This window comes from Sciurus vulgaris (genome assembly GCF_902686455.1).
Source record: "Sciurus vulgaris genome assembly, chromosome: 16".
Lineage (NCBI taxonomy): Eukaryota > Metazoa > Chordata > Mammalia > Rodentia > Sciuridae > Sciurus > Sciurus vulgaris.
The window spans coordinates 75638562-75655661 of record NC_136477.1 but is presented as its reverse complement, the minus strand read 5'-3'; the positions used below and the strand labels follow the sequence as shown (position 1 = coordinate 75655661).

Sequence of the window (17100 nt, the reverse complement as noted above, 5' to 3'; positions counted from 1 at the left end):
ACCTGCAATGATAATTAATTACATAGTAGGATAAAATAAATATTTGTTAAGTTAAATATTGTCTCATTTTCTGATACAGATATTGTTCACAAATGTCTAAATATGGGATCAGATATTGAGAGTGTCCAAGCTTCTGGGAAGTCATCTGATGAATTTCAGTCATGTACAGTTGTTTGTCACAGAAATCATAAACATAGATGGATCTCAATGGAGGTAACACTCTAAAAGTATATAAATATACCTTTGTTATGTGTGTTTTTGTATATAAACACACACACACTTACACACACATACACACACCTATCAAGCAAATAAAGCAATTTGAAAATTTTCATGAAGGTAAATGACACCTGTAAGAGAGCTGTTATAATTATACTAATGAGTTGTATTCTGAATATTTCCTTTCTCCTAATTACTATTCCAAGGCAAGTATGCATTAATCATAGTATTCTGTACTCTACAGAATATTCATTTTTGTTTCTGTGTTCAGGAAAAGTGATTTTTTTAAATTCCAGAAATCTAGACTGACATCATTGTAGAGGGCATTAGCAAAGTCCTCTTTTCAAAAAATGTGATTTCAGTTGTATCTCTTTGAGATTCATTTTGATACTTCAAATTCAGATGTTTTTTGCTTAACATATGTAAGCACTTTGGAAATATTGGTTCACATAATATATATATGTATGAATATATATATATATATATTCAGCATTCCTAGAAAAGGTAACAGTTTTCCAAAATAGTTTTACTCATTTCTATTTCCAACATCAATGTATGATTGTTCTGATTGGTCTTCTTGCCCATTTTTGAGGCTTTTTCTTTTTTAATTTTAACTTTTCTGGTAAAATAGTGGTCTCATTGTGGTTTTATTTTGCATTTTATTTTCTAAGTTGAACACTTTTAAATATTTTTGTTGGTCATTTAGGTATCCTCTTTTGTAAATTAATTGCTCAAATCTCTTATCTATTTTCTACTGGTTTTTCTACCTTTTCCTTACTGATTTATAGGAATTATTTACATTCTACATAGAGGAACTTTGTCAGCTTTATATCTTATTAACATCTTCTAGAATGTAGCAGTTGTAATTGAAAGGACAGCTTTTCCTGGCATACTTTGATATTTGTCATAAGTTCAGATGATTGCATATTGCCTTTGGATGACTAGAGTCCTTTACTAGAGATACATATAAAGTGTTGTAATGAATAAAATGGGCAAAAAATAAGTGTTCTGCAAATCACAATTCTTCAGAGAAGGAAGCACTTGAGGTGGTCCTTGAAAGATGAGTAATTTGTCAATTTGAACATAAATCTATGAATGAGAAGCATTTGAACTTTTATGTAATAAACCCAGAGATAGGAATGTGTATGTTATATTAAGGAAATTTTAACAGATAAGAAGGGTCAATATGTAGTAATTTATTTTAAAAATAGGATTTGAAAGGATAGGATGAACCAGATTATAAAAAGCATGAGATATCAAGCAAAAGAGTCTGAACATCTCATGTAATAAAAAGTGTTTATTTAAACAAGGACTGATATGATCACACTTTTCTTTCAAATAAGAGTTTCAGGAAAAATAGAGACAATGAACTAGAGGAAGAGACAGACAAGAAGCATGTAAATGAATTAGGAACTTATTCAAAATTGTAGATAGTGTGGCCATCATATGGAAATAAATAGTAGTACACAGACTGTAGAGGTCATGCTGAGAGAAAGTAGACAGAACATGGTACCCAGTTGAACTTTGTGTCTAAGGGAGAAACTTAATGATTACTTCTGAGGTTCTCACAGTTGTTTATCTCATTTCCATATATTATATCATGGGATATGTTTTATTCACAAAATCTTCTGTTTTGATTAGATGTTCTAAAGTGTATAATTACTTTATTCTGTATACACTCTGAACACATTGACAAAGTGTAAACAACTTGATTTTGGTACATGTCTGTGATTATCATAGTTTTGCACATCACTGCTTACAATAATTTAAAATATATTTTTTCACTTTATTTTCTGGCCAAAAGTTTTCTTTGGCTCTCAATTTTTATAAAAGATTTATACTGAGATGAATTCTGAATTATGTTTGTTCTGATTGGAAGGGAAATAATGATTTAATAGCATATAATAACTTTCTTGGGAGGTTATCAAACCCAGGATCTCCAGAATAATAAGTAGGTGCTCTACCAATAAACTCTGTCCCCAACCCTTACCATACAGTTCTTAAAGCTGTTATTTAAAAAGATTTTTCTCTTGCCATCTATGTGAAACCCTCTTATGATTGTTTAGTAATTGGGGTTTTAGTAATTATTGTTGTCTGTTCCTATTCATTTCCGATACTTTTTGATTTTGAAATGGCTTATAAGTTTGAAATTAATCATCCAAGCTATATTTCGGTTTCTATCCATGCATTCCTTTTGTTATCATTTACATTACTAAGCAGATTTTTAAAAATATATCCAAAAATTATTCTTCAAAATGAAAAATCTTTTTTTGTGAGTTTTTAATGAGTGTTCATTTATTGATTGCTGGGAAAATACAGCCTATTGAGAATACGTGGCATGCATTTGAGGAAGAAATTAACTAAATCTGCTGTGAAGCCATTCAATAAGCCTGCTGTGAAGTGTGTAAGTAGCACAGACCAGCTCTAAGGACATGGCAGCTCTAAGGACATAGTTACTTACAGTTTTGTTAAGAGTTGACCTGCCAAATTCTTTTGGAACATATTTTTAATTATAAGAATCATCAGGAAAGAAGGAAGCTCAGTCTACCTCTTTACCTTACAATGATGCTGTCAGAGATGTTGTCATTCATTTAAATATCACCCCCTCCCCAACAATTATGCTCCCTTTAAATTTTAATTTAAAAATTCCATTTTTACAAATTCTTTCATATCAATTCATATGCCTCAAAATGAAAAGCAGCTATGTGGATTCAGAAAAGGTTTACTGATGCCAAACAATGTATTCATTGGATTCCAGGATCTACTCCTGTATTGCACTTTAACACTAGCAAATCTTTAAGCAACAATGCGATCTTCCCCTACAGATGTGTTTTAACTCAATGACACAATAAAATAATATAAATTAAAGAATTCCAGTTACATTTAAAAGTACAGAAAGATTAAGCTTTTGGGATACCTTAGACCTTAATTAAAAACTGTTTAATTATGTATGGCATATTTAACACAATTACTCTAACTGGATAAAATGCTGAAATGTATTCATAACTACAGAGTTACATGCCACATATTTTCCCAGACTTTGTAATGGATATTTTTTCTTAAAATGATATCAATGTCCCTTGATGTTCAAGTAATGTGGACTACATTTTATGGTTTTATGGCCGTGGGAATAAAAAAGGGAAAGCTATACCCAATGGAACAAACATGGGACAATTTGGCTTTTTGTTTCTTTTTAATGAGGCAGACTGCTCCTTTTGCGACCATTCTTCACATTTCAGGAGGAATGAGTTACAGCTTACAGCGCTGGACAAATCGAGGGTACAAGCACACATCTCAGATGTGATACCTATTCAGAATCCAAGTCAAGAATCGTTCTAAGCCCAAGCCGTATCCCCTGTGAGGACATGTACCATATTTTCTCTGATCTGTATACCAGTAATAAGGAGTGGGGTCAATTCCTTCCCTTTTATAACCTGCCAGTATTTCTTCACCATCCCAGATACACATTGAGCCTCCCACAATCTCACCAACATTAGGCATCAACACGTCGACAGATTCAGTAAGGCGGGAATCCTCTGGACATCATTGCATATAGAAGGAATTGATCTCCACAGCAAGATTTGTTCATTAATGGTGTCTGTCATCAGTCTCTCAGGAGCTTCTGGGATATCTTCTCCAAATTCATAGGAAGTCCCATCTTCTTTCTTTATATTGTGTTCTTTTAGCGGTACAATAGCATCTGAGTAGTTCATTCATCTGAAAGGCTGTTTGGGAGATTTAAAGTTTGGGTTGAGGTCATACACTATGCTTGCTGCCGGTGATTTTAAGACTCTATCTACCACATCACAAATCAAGTCCTCCAATCTCTTCAGGAGATCCTCAAAGGTCAGGAAAGGGCACTCAGCTTCCACGTGAGTATATTCAGCCAGGTGCCATTGTGTTCTGGACTGTTCTGCTCTGTATGACTGTGCAATAGGAAAACATCTCCCAAGGATGGAAGGCAAGTCTCCAGGTACAACTGAGAGGACTGAGTCAAAAATGCCTCTTCCCCGAAATAGTCAAGCTTGAAGAGTGTGGCGCCACCCTCTACCTGTGTCTGTACCAACGTTGGAGGAGTAACTTCACAGTACCCCCTTCAAAGAAGTGATCTCTGAAGCACCTGGTGACCACAGAACGTGCTTTTAGGATTTTGGACATATTTTCTCCTCGGATCATCATGTGTCTGTTGTTCAGCTGGACGTCAACATCAGATTCTTCATTGATTAAGTTATCAGCTCCTCCAGCAGGGGCCAGCCCCACAAGGTCCCAGAAGTCACAACTCAACTCGTGGCCTCCTGGAGCCTGCTTGCCCTTTGGGGTAAGATTTAGCATTCCATATACAGCAACACTACTCTCAGTAGACAAGACTACTCCATTGTAACACTGACACAACTCATCCAACAAGACACACTGAAGGTAACCTGTACCATCTCACAATACCACAAACATTAAATTCTTTCCTTGCCTATGCAGCCTATGGACCCAGCTGAACACCTTTACTCTCTGGCCTCTATACCCTTCTAATGCACAAAGCTTCACACATTGTGGCTCTGGAAGACTTGGATCATTTTTAATGGTAATTTTTTTTGCTTCTTCCAGGTTCTTTTCTTTTCGTAAATTATCTTCTGCCTCTTTCTTCTCCTGGGATTCACTCTTCATTTGCTCCCCATGCCACATTTTTTTAATGTTCTTCATCTGTGATTTAGAAATAATGTCCCACCTCTCATTTTCTTTTTGTGAATCTACATAAATGGTAGGAAATGAGTCTTTTCCTACTGCCATAAAAGCCTAGCACCATCCCTGCAGTCGCCCTGGTCACCTCCAAGGACATGGTCCCAGCACTGCCGCCGCCTAGTCACGCCAACGTGCGCAGACGGCTTCCTAAAAATCTTTACATTGTGTTTATATTTGAAGGTGGGAAGTAGGCAAAAGAGTGGGTTAAGGGAAAAGGGATGAGAAAAGATAATTATTTTTCACAACAATTAGCATTCAAGTTCACATAGATTCTGTATTCATTATGTATCTAAAATTAGATTTTTTTTTCCTCAGTGAAGTCTATTCTTCAATATAGAAATCTGAACCTTAGACTTCATGTACAAAGATCAAGGATGAGGTTACAAATAAATGGAAAGCAGTTGGGTAAAAACAAATATTCTTCACATATATTGAGAGTTCAAGTTTCCATGCACCATTTACCCTTTGTCTTAGATGGGAATTAAGAAAATTAATCCTAGAATTCATTTTTGCTTGAGAGAGTGACAGGGAATGCTGATGGGATCTACTCTAAATCCATGGTCATCTACCTCAAGTGGACACTCAGTTTTGTATATAGCACTGTCTTACTCTAAGCAAGGAGCTGATTTCTTCTACATAATAGAAAAACCAAATGCTGTAATCCTGAAACTCCCCCATTTTCTGAATAACAATCACGAAAATCTGTCTGCACTTACCCTCTTCTTTTCAATTGTGTTGCCATTTTTTCCCATTTCATCTGCTCAGGGTTATTGAAATATCTGTTATACCTATAAACTCTTTTGTATTCAGTCTCCTTTTCTTAACTTCATCCTTCCCATTGACTTTCTATTTAATTAAACTGTTTTAATTTTAGATTAGCAGAGAAATTACAAAGGTAATACAGTGAGTTCACCACATACCCAGTTATTCCTATTAGTAGAAGGTTACTTTAATACATTTTGTACAACTAAGAACCAATATTGGTACATTACTATTTAGTAAACTCCACATTTTATTCAGCTTTCACTAGCTTTTTACTACCAACCATTTTTGTCCCAGAATCCCATCCAGGATACAAGGTTATATTTAGTAATCATGTCTCATATTAAAGATACTGGTTACTGGATTGGGAAGTATTATGTAATACTTATATATGGCTCATAATAAATGAAGGATTCTCTTAACACAGTTAAATATTAAACTAATGGGAAACGTTATATGACAATAGTGAGAATTCATCTGAATTTTGTTGCATTTCCAATAATGGCATACTCAGTACAAGTTTTATGACATTTTTAAGTGTAACATCAATAGAATGAAATTCTATATATGAACATTCGTGTCATTATATTAAAATTAAATATTAGCACATTAGAAGTGCTTATTTCTCCCCACTGTGTGGATTTCTCATCCCTATACTGATAATTTTTGTAAGAAAAAAATGGTGAGTAAAATTGAGGTTTTCAGTGTCTTCTGTCTCCACATTTCAACAAGCAGAACACATTGTTGTCAAAAAGAACAATTCAGTAATTCTCACAGGGAGGGAAATGGGTGTTTGAAGTAACCTTCTACTGTCCACAGTGTTTTTCAATACATACTCACCTTTAACATGGCACCTGTAGAACCTCAGCATATTCTTCACTTGAAAATGCATCTCCACCTTATTAATACAGTTTCATGACTGTGATGTATGAATTATGTTGCTAGAAACAAAGCTAGCTAGAACTCTCTTGTTACACTTGCTACTGCTTACAAAGTACACTGAATTATAGGAGGAACTATTACAAGTTGTAACTTATCTTGTGTATGTATACTTTTAGTCTTCATGTGCTTTTGCTGTAAGAGCTATCAGAATAGGAATTTTCATGGACTCTCAAAAAGTGAAGTATTTTCTTAGAACAATGAACTATCAGAAAAATGATTGTTTTTTCATCTGGAAAGCAGAATTAAGGGAAATTTTATATTATATTAAAATATAAAGTTCACTGTACCTTTTTAAGCTATTATTTTTGTTTGCATGCAACTTTCAAAGGTTTAATTAAAACTAAGGTGCAACTCATTCTAGATTGTGAACTCATGAAAGTGGGGATCATGTGTGTCTTCTTCACTGTATGCTCAGCAACTAACGTGCTTGCTAAATGTTGAATAAATGAGTATTGTCTTCTGTTCTCTGAATAATTTCCATTGGAGCGCATGTAAATAAGCTAGTGATTATATCTATTGTTAATCTTGTGTTCAGCAGATAAAAATGAAATCACATTTTTCTAAATATTCCATTTAAAATTTATTAATTATAGTAATTACTATTCAGGGTTTAAAATATGGGGATATTGCAGTATGCTTTACTCTTTGAATTAAAATCTGATAGTTCATTAATGTAACTGCCTTTTGCTTGAATTCTCCACCTGCTTGCATTGGTGGAATTCAGTAGTGCTGTTTATATTAGAGACTGGTTATTCAAATTTAACTTCATAATTGCAGTATAATAATTGTTTTTGTTTATATATGAATATCTTTTTAATGGGCACATAATTTTATACATTTATTTGGTATTTTGACATTTCAATACATGTATTAATGTGTGCTAATTAGATGAGATTAACTGGCATATCTATCACCTTAAATATTCACTATTTCTCTGTGTTCGGAACATTAAAAATCCCCTCTATTAGCTGAAATACACAGTTGATTATTTCCAACCAGTTACTTTTTAAAAAAAGTTTCAGTGTATTCTAATGTCATTAATTTTGTTTCTCTGAAGAATGGTTCTTAAGTCTTTCATGTATCCTTTTCAAGTTAATCCTTACACTGTATAGTCGTGTTTCATCTTTCCAATAATTAATTTATAGTTAATCACTTATATAACCTATTTTTTTCACTGGCATAATCTTTAAAGCAAACTGCATTGTTTTTGTCATGATCACCACTAGACCAAAGTGTACTTCATATTAAGGGCATTCTAGTATTTGCTTAAGATACAAAAATGAGTAAAAAAATTTTCCTACTACTAAGAAGAAAATGTTTCTAGGTCAGTCATGTCTTCTGAACTTCTCTTTGTTATAGACAATGACTATATATACATTTTTTTTTTTCATGGATACTCATTATTTTGTTCATATTGGCTTATGCTTGTTTTTAACATAGTGTTATTTTCCCTCAGTAAAAGATGACCTAAAACTTAAAATTTAAGTTGAAAGTGCAGTAGTTCCATGTTTGTAAGTTTAAACATCTGAAGACCACACACGTACAAGAAAATAATGTTATTTTATTATAGTTTCTTAACCTTGTAAAGTTTAATATAAAGTGAAAAATTATTGGAATCAGGCTATCATGTACCAGACAGGGGGCTGTTGGCCACATTTTCCATACTGAAGTAAAAATCTTCATTTGTTTCTGGAAATTATTGTATCTTATAGTTTTGCTTCATTATTCTGCACAACTATTAGTAGTAGAAAGAAAGAATTTAGTAAATAATAAATTACATACAAGACAGTACCTGGGTAGGTAGTATATGATGGTTTTAAAACTTCATTTTTCTAATATAATGTTTTTCATGAAAAGCATCATATACATAAGGCAAAAAGGTAACAATAAAAGCAAACGGAAGCAGTTTTTCAGTCATGTAGTAGTATAGTACCTATGACTAGAGTTTTAGTTTTTGAGTTTTTAATTAAGAACTTCCTAGGAGGTTTCAAGATGGCAGACTAGAGGATGGCTGCAGTTCATGTTGCTCCAGGATTCAGGATTCAAAAGAGGAGATATTGAGAGACTTGGGACCAACTCAAAGCAGCTGGGTGAGTCTTTCCCATTGGGGAGGTGTCCCGGATGGGGCGGTAGTCCCAGAAGGCAGGGAACTTTGTGAAGTAGAGCTGCCTGGTGAGACACCCCTTCCCCACTGGAGCAGTGAACTCGGACAACTGGGAGTGACGTAGAGGAGGACGCTCAGCACAGTGCTGGGACTCGGAGCAACCACTGGGGCTCCGGTGGCAGCCCAGGGGAGGAGCGGTGAGGACAGCTGTGTGGACTCAAAACAGCAGGGCCTGCACTGAGGAGGACTAGGAGGAGTGTGGCCACTTGGATTCGGAGTGACTATACCAGAGCTACAGGCGGTTGCCAGAGGAGGAGCTGCGTGCAAGCTGTTTGGACTCAGACCACTTCTGAACACTGGGGCCTGCCCTGAGGAGTAGGAGGAGGAGGAGGAGGAGTGCGGCAGGTCGTTTGGACTCACAGTGACTGCATTAGAGCTCCAGGCTGCTCAGAGAAGGAGGCGATTGGTGAGTTGTTTGGACTTAAAGCGACCGCTCCTGAACACAGGGGGGGCTGCCTGGAGGAGAAGTGCGGTGGGTCGCTTGGTCTCCAGTAGCTGCACCAGAGCTCCAGGTGGCTGCCCAGAGGAGGCATGCATGCAGCAGGTCACGTGGATTCAGAGCCACTCAGAACGACCACTCCTGAACACCCAGGGGGTTACCTGGAGGAGGAGGAGGAACGGGGTGGGTCACTTCGACTCGGAGTGATTGCCCAGGGCTACAGGTGGTTGGTGGGAAAAGGAGGCATGCAGTGAGTTGCTTGGACTCCTAGTGACCGCATCGGAACACCAGGCAGCTGTCAGGAGGAAGAGGCATGTGGTGGGTCTCTGGGACTCAGAGCGATTGTACGGGGCCCAAGGTGGCTGCTTAGAGGAGGGTCCACATAACCAGGCGATTAGGTGCAGAGCAGGGTCCCAGGATCTAGGAGGCTTCTTGGTGGAAGAGCGGCACAGAGACATGCTTAAGGGTGGAGTGAAGGTTCCAGGCCTGCGGGCAGATTCTCTGAGGAGGGGCAGCTAAGGAGATACATCTGTGAAGGGTGAGGCTCACAGGCCCAGGAAGTAGGGCCGGGCCCCTGGGAAATTTGCAGAGGAAGGCAGCCCAGCCCAGGTGGTAGATGTTAATCGAGGGGAAATTCTAGGAGGGGAACTGACCAGCAAGACAACCACACTGGGTGAGTCTTCCCTGCCGGGTGAGGTTTCCCCACAAGGACGGTAAAACCAGAGACACAGGCCCAAACAGGCCTTGCCTCAGCCCGCAGCCTAGTTCCCCTTTGGATGACCATTGCTCAACAAGTGCAGGCACCTCTGCCCTCTAGCAGGGAATATACCCCACCTGAAGGCCACCACTCCTAGAGAGGAAGCTTCCTTGTGGAGCACCGCATTATCAACTTCCTCCAAGACTTCAGCCTACTGAAGTCTAAGAGGAGATATATATAGAAATCTTCAGGGATATTGTAAGTCAATAGAGGAAATCTGCAATATCTCAGTGGTCCACTGATACCTGAACAATATGAGAAAACGAGAAAAGAAAATGCCGCGAACAAATCTAGATGTTACATCAATAAAACTCAATGACAGCATGGCAGAAGAAATGACAGAAAAGGAGTTCAGAATGTACATAATTAAAATGATCAGGGAAGCAAATGATGAGATGAAAGAGCAAATGCAAGCACTGAATGATGAGATGAAAGAGCAAATGCAGGCATTGAATGATTGCACCAATCAACAGTGGAAAGAGCAAATACAGGAAGCAAAAGATCATTTCAATAAAGAGTTAGAGATATTGAAAAAAAAAAACCAAACAGAAATCCTTGACATGAAGGAAACAATAAACCAAATTAAGAACTCCATAGAAAGCATATCCAGTAGGATAGAACAATTGGAAGACAGAACCTCAGACATTGAAGGCAAAATATTCAACCTTGAAAACAAAGTTGAACAAACAGAGAAGATGGTAAGAAATCATGAACAGAATCTACAAGAACTATGGGATATCATGAAAAGGCCAAATTTAAGAATTATTGGGATTGAGGAAGGCACAGAGAAACAAACCAAAGAAATGAACAATCTATTCAATGAAATAATATCAGAAAATTTCCCAAATCTGAAGAATGAGCCTCTCCCTCGTCCACCGCTGCCGCCTCCTTCTTCTGTCGCTCCTGGAGCTGCTTGTGTGCTCGTTCGGTGCAGACCTGGTACCTCTTTTGTGAAGCGGCAGCTGAGGAGACTCCGGCGCTCGCCATGGCCGATGAAAAGCCCAAGGAAGGAGTCAAGACTGAGAACAACGATCATATTAACTTGAAGGTGGCGGGGCAGGATGGTTCTGTGGTGCAGTTTAAGATTAAGAGGCATACACCACTTAGTAAACTAATGAAAGCCTATTGTGAACGACAGGGTTTGTCGATGAGGCAGATCAGATTCTGATTTGATGGGCAGCCAATTAATGAAACAGACACACCTGCACAGTTGGAAATGGAGGATGAAGATACAATTGATGTGTTCCAGCAGCAGACAGGAGGTGTCTACTAAAAAGGGAACCTGCTACTTTACTTCAGAACTCTGTTCCTACAGACCAAGAATACATTCTTAATTAGAAAACTGCAATTTGGTTCCACCACATCCTGACTACTACAGTATAGTTTTCTCTATTCTTTCATTTTCCCCTTCCCCATTCCTTTATTGTACATAAAGTAACTGGTGTATGTGCACAAGCATATTGCATTTTTTTTTAACTAAATGGCCAATGATATGTTTTGATTGACATCAAATGGAGATGGGATGGGGAAAAATACTGGTTCTGTGAAATTATCCCCTTTCTCCATTAGTGGCATGCTCATTCAGCTCTTATCTTTATATTCCAGTAAATTATTTTGCTCTCACTGTTTTAACAAAAAACAAAAAACAAACAAACAAAAAAAACCTGAACAACATAAAAATCCTTGCATACCTTGTTCGATTGGAGAATTTTAATGTTTTTCATTTATCATTGTAAAACCAAGGACAATTTTATAACTTTTTTGTACGTAGCTGTTACATGTAGGGCAATCTGTCTTTAAGTAGGGGTAAATTACTCTTAAAAAAAAAAGATTCCTAGATAGTTTTCCCTTCAAGTCAAGCGTCTTGTTGTTTAAATAAACTTCTTGTTTAAAATGAAAAAAAAAAAAAAAATCTGAAGAATGAAATGGAAAATCAAGTTCAAGAGGCTTATTGGACTGCAAATACACAAAATTACAACAAACCCACACCAAGGCACATTATAATGAAAATACATAACATACAAAATAAAGACAGAATTTTAAAGGCTGTGAGAGAAAAGAACCAAATTACATTCAGGGGAAAACCAATACGGATATCAGCAGATTTTTCAATCCAGACCCTAAAAGCTAGAAGGGCCTGGAACAACATTTTTCAAGCCCTGAAAGAAAATGGATGCCAACCAAGAATCTTATACCCAGCAAAACTTACCTTCAAATTTGACGATGAAATAAAATCCTTCCATGATAAACAAAAGCTAAAAGAATTTACAAAAAGAAAGCCAGCATTACAGAACATTCTCAGCAAAATATTCCATGACAAAGAGATGAAAAACAAAGAAGCAAATCAGCAAAGGGAAGAATTATCCTAAAGGAATTGTCAAATAAAGGAGGAAACAAGTTGTGTCAAATAAATAAATAAGTAAAATTTAAAAAATGAACTGAATGACCAGGAAACCACATCATATCTCAATAATAACCCTGAATGTTAATGGACTGAATTCATCAATCAAAAGACATAGACTGGCAGATTGGATTAAAAAGAAAGATCCAACAATATGTTGCCTACAAAAGTCTCACCTCATAGAAAAAGGTACCCATAGACTAAAGGTGAAAGGATGGGGAAAAAGATACCATGCACATGGACTCAGCAAAAAAGCTGGAGTATCCATGCTCATTTCAGATAATGTGGACTTCAAGCCAAAGTTAGTCAGAAGGGATAAAGAAGGTCATTTCATACTGCTTAAGGGAAGCATAAATCAGCAAGATATAACAATCATAAACATCTATGCCCCAAACAGTGGCTCATCCATGTATGGCAAACAAATCCTTCTCAATTTCAGAAACCAAATAGACCATAACACAATAATACTAGGTGATTTTAACACACCTCTATCACCACTGGACAGATCTTCCAAACAAAAATTGAACAAAGAAACCATAGATCTCGGTAACACAATCAATAATTTAGACTTAATGGACATTTATAGAATATACCATCCAACCAACAGCGAATACACTTTCTTCTCAGCAGCACATGGATCCTTCTCTAAAATAGACCATATATAATGCCTCAAAGCTAATGTTAGCAAATACAAGAAGATAGAGACACTACCTTGTATTCTATCATATCATAATGGATTGAAGATAGAAATAACTGAAAGAGTAAAACACAGAAACTATTCCAACATCTGGAGATTAAACAATATGCTATTATATGATGAATGGATAACAGAAGATATTAGGAAGGAAATTAAAAAATTCTTAGAGGTAAATGAGAACAAAGAAACATCGTATCATAATCTCTAGGACTCTTTGAAAGCAGTACTTAGAGGGAAATTTATTTCATGGAGTGCATTCAATAACAGAAGTAAAACTCAACAAATAAATGACCTAACACTACAGCTCAAAGCCCTAGAAAAAGAAGAACAGACAAGCACCAAAAGTAGTAGAAGACAGGAAATAGTTAAACTCAGAACTGAAATCAAAGAAATTGAAACAATACAAAAAACTGACAAAATAAATAGTTGGTTCTTTGAAAAATAAAGAAAATTAATAAACCTTTAGCAACATTAACAAAGAGAAAACGAGAGAGAACCCAAATCACTAAAATTCGGAATGAACAAGGAAATATCACATCAGACAGGATTGAAATACAAAACATAATTAGAAGCTATTTTGAAAATCTATATTCCAACAAAATAGAAAATTTTGAAGACATCAACAGGTTTCTAGAGACATATGAATCGCCTAAACTGAACGAGGAGGACATACACAATTTAAATAGACCAATTTCAAGTACTGAAATAGAAGAAATCATCAAAAGTCTACCAACAAAGAAAAATCCGGGACCAGATGTGTTCTCAGCTGAGTTCTACAAAACCTTTAAAGAAGAGCTCATTCCAATACTTCTCAAAGTATTCCATAAAATAGAAGAGGAGGGAACCCTCCCAAACTCATTCTATGAAGCCAATATCACACTGATACCTAAACCAGACAGAGACTCATCAAGGAAAGAAAATTTCAGACCAATATCCTTAATGAACATCGATGCAAAAATTCTCAACAAAATTTTAGCAAATCGCATACAAAAACATATTAAAAAGATAGTGCACCACGATCAAGTGGGTTTTATCCCAGGGATGCAAGGTTGGTTCAACATCTGGAAATCAATAAATGTAATTCACCATATCAATAGACTTAAAGTCAAGAATCACATGATTATTTCAATAGATGCAGAAAAAGTATTTGATAAAATACAGCACCCCTTCATGCTCAAAACACTGGAAAAAATAGGGATAGTGGGAACATTCCTTAACATTATAAAGGTCATTTATGCTAAGCCCATGGCTAATATCATTCTAATTGGCGAAAAACTGAAAGCATTCCCCCTAAAAACTGGAACAAGGCAGGGATGCCCTCTTTCACCACTTCTATTCAACATTGTTCTTGAGACTCTAGCCAGAGCAATTAGACAAACCAAAGAAATTAAAGGGATACAAATTGAAAAGAAGAACTTAAACTATCCCTGTTCGCTGATGACATGATTATATATTTAGAGGAACCTGGAAATTCCACTAGAAAACTCTTAGAACTCATAAGTGGATTCAGTAAGGTAGCAGGTTACAAGATCAATGCTCATAAATCCAACGCATTTTTATACATAAGTGATAAAGAGAAATTAGGAAACTACCCCATTCACAATAGCCTCGAAAAAAATAAAATACTTGGGAATCAATCTCACAAAAGAGGTGAAAGACCTCTACAATGAGAACTACAGCACACTAAAGAAAGAAATTAAAGAACACCTTAGAAGATGGAAAGGTGTTCCATGTGTTGGATAGGAAGAATTAATATTGTCAAAATGGCCATACTACGTAAAGTGTTATACAAATTCAATGCAATTTCATTTAAAATCCCAATGGTTTACCTTACAGAAATAGAGCAAGCAATTATGAAATTCATCTGGAAAAATAAGAAACCTAGAATAGCTAAAGCAATCCTTAGCAGGAAGAGTGAAACAGGGGGTATTGCAATACCAGATCTTCAACTCTACTACAAAGCAATAGTAACAAAAATGGAATGGTGGGCTGGGGAGATAGCTCAGTCGGAAAAAAAAAAAAAAAAAAAAAAAAAAACGGCATGGTATTGGTACCAAAGTAGAAAGGTAGATCAATGGTACAGAATAGAGGACACGGACACAAACCCAAATAATACAATTTTCTCATACTAGACAAAATATGCAATGGAGAAAAGATAGCCTCTTCAACAAATGGTGCTGGGAGAATTGGAAATCCATATGCAACAAAATGAAACTAAACCCATATCTCTCACCATGCACGAAATTAAACTCAAAATGAATTAAGGACCTCGGAAACAGATCAGGGACCCTGCAGATTATAGAAGAAAATGTACGTCCAAATCTTCAACATGCCGGCTTAGGATCAGACTTCCTTAACAGGACTCCCATAGCACAAGACATAAAAGCAAGAATCAATAACTGGGATAGATTCAAACTAAAAAGCTTTCTCTCAGAAAAGGAAACTATCAGCAATTCGAAGAAAGAGCCTACAGAGTGGGAGAAAATCTTTGCCAATCATACTTCAGATAGAGCACTAATCTCCAGAATCTATAAAGAACTCAAAAAACTACTCCAAGAATACAAATAATCCAGTCGACAAATGGGCTAAGGAAATGAATAGACACTTCACAGAGGAAGATCTAGAAGCAATCAACAAACATATGGAAAAATGTTTATCATCTCTAGTAATAAGAGAAATGCAAATCAAAACCACCCTAAAATTCCATCTCGCCCCAATTAGAATGGCGATTATCAAGAATACAAGCAACAACAGGTTTTGGCGAGGATGTGGGGAGAAAGGTACACTCATACATTGCTGGTGGGGCTGCAAATTAGTTCAGCCACTCTGGAAAGCAGTGTGGAGATTCCTTAGAAAACTTGAAATGGAACCACCATTTGACCCAGGTATCCCACTCCTTGGCCTATACCCAAAGGACTTAAAATCAGCATACTACAGAGATACACCCACATCAATGTTCATAGCTGCTCAATTCACAATAGCCAGACTGTGGAACCAACCTAGATGTCCTTCAATAGATGAATTTATAAAGAAAGTGTGGTATGTATATACAATGTAATATTACTCAGCCATAAAGAATGATAAAATTATGGCATTTGCAGGCAAATGGATGAAATTGGAGAATATTATGCTAAGTGAGATCAGCCAATCTCAAAAAGCCAAAGGACGACTGATATCGCTAATAAGTAGATGATGACACATAATGGGGGGAGGGAAATGTTAGTGTTCAAGTTATAGTTAGGGTTAGGCAGGGGGGCAAGTATGGAGGAAGGAAGGACTGTTTGGAGGAAAAAGAGGGTTGGGAGGGGTGGGGGGAAGTGAAAAAATAACAGAATGAATCAAAGAACATTACTCTATGTAAATTTATGATTACACAAATGGTATGCCTTTATGCCATGTACAAACAGAGGAACAACGTGTATCCCATTTGTTTACAATAAAAAAAAAGTACTTCTTAGTTAGATCTGCAGTTTTCTACATCATTTTAACTTGGTGTATTTCATTGTAACAAAAGAATAAAATTGATTGCTTTGTGGGACCTCCTCTACTTTTGGCCATTTAACTTTGGAAAGATTATTGTTTAAAGTAGTAAGTGATGCCAAGTCTAATCATCAAGAATCAGTTTTATTTTATTTGACAACTCCAGAAAAATTGCAAATTTGATTCTCTAGGGCTGGAGTACAATGCAATATTTTAATAATTTAATATGATTTATATACCTATATAACTGAAGTTATGCATTATTTCCTTTCACTAGCATTTTATTTAAAGACATTAACATCTTCTATGAAAGAAGTGAATCCTTTTTTAGATTATTATTATATCTTCTATTGCAAAGGGATTTTAGAAAACAATTTTAAGGAAATTCTTTTTCTTGGCTTCTGTTTACTTTTTTTTTTAAGTTTTTTCTTTCAGTTCCTATTTTCCACCTGTCTATATTGTTTTTCCAATCTTTGATGTTAAGCTTGCTTACTTTTTTAAATTT

General features: G+C 36.2%; 3 pseudogenes across 3 annotated transcripts in view; 2 read left to right on the top strand and 1 right to left on the bottom strand.

The window, feature by feature from the left end:
* LOC306647162 (cyclin-dependent kinase 17-like) overlaps window positions 1–17100 on the top strand; it is a 1195982-nt pseudogene that overhangs the window by 1173018 nt on the left and 5864 nt on the right. The window lies entirely within an intron of this gene.
* On the bottom strand, window positions 2932–5001 carry LOC306646459 (asparagine--tRNA ligase, cytoplasmic-like; annotated as a pseudogene). Its single transcript has one exon. The product of its transcript is annotated as an asparagine--tRNA ligase, cytoplasmic-like (transcript).
* LOC306646628 (small ubiquitin-related modifier 2-like) lies at window positions 10893–11823 on the top strand (annotated as a pseudogene). Its single transcript has one exon. The product of its transcript is annotated as a small ubiquitin-related modifier 2-like (transcript).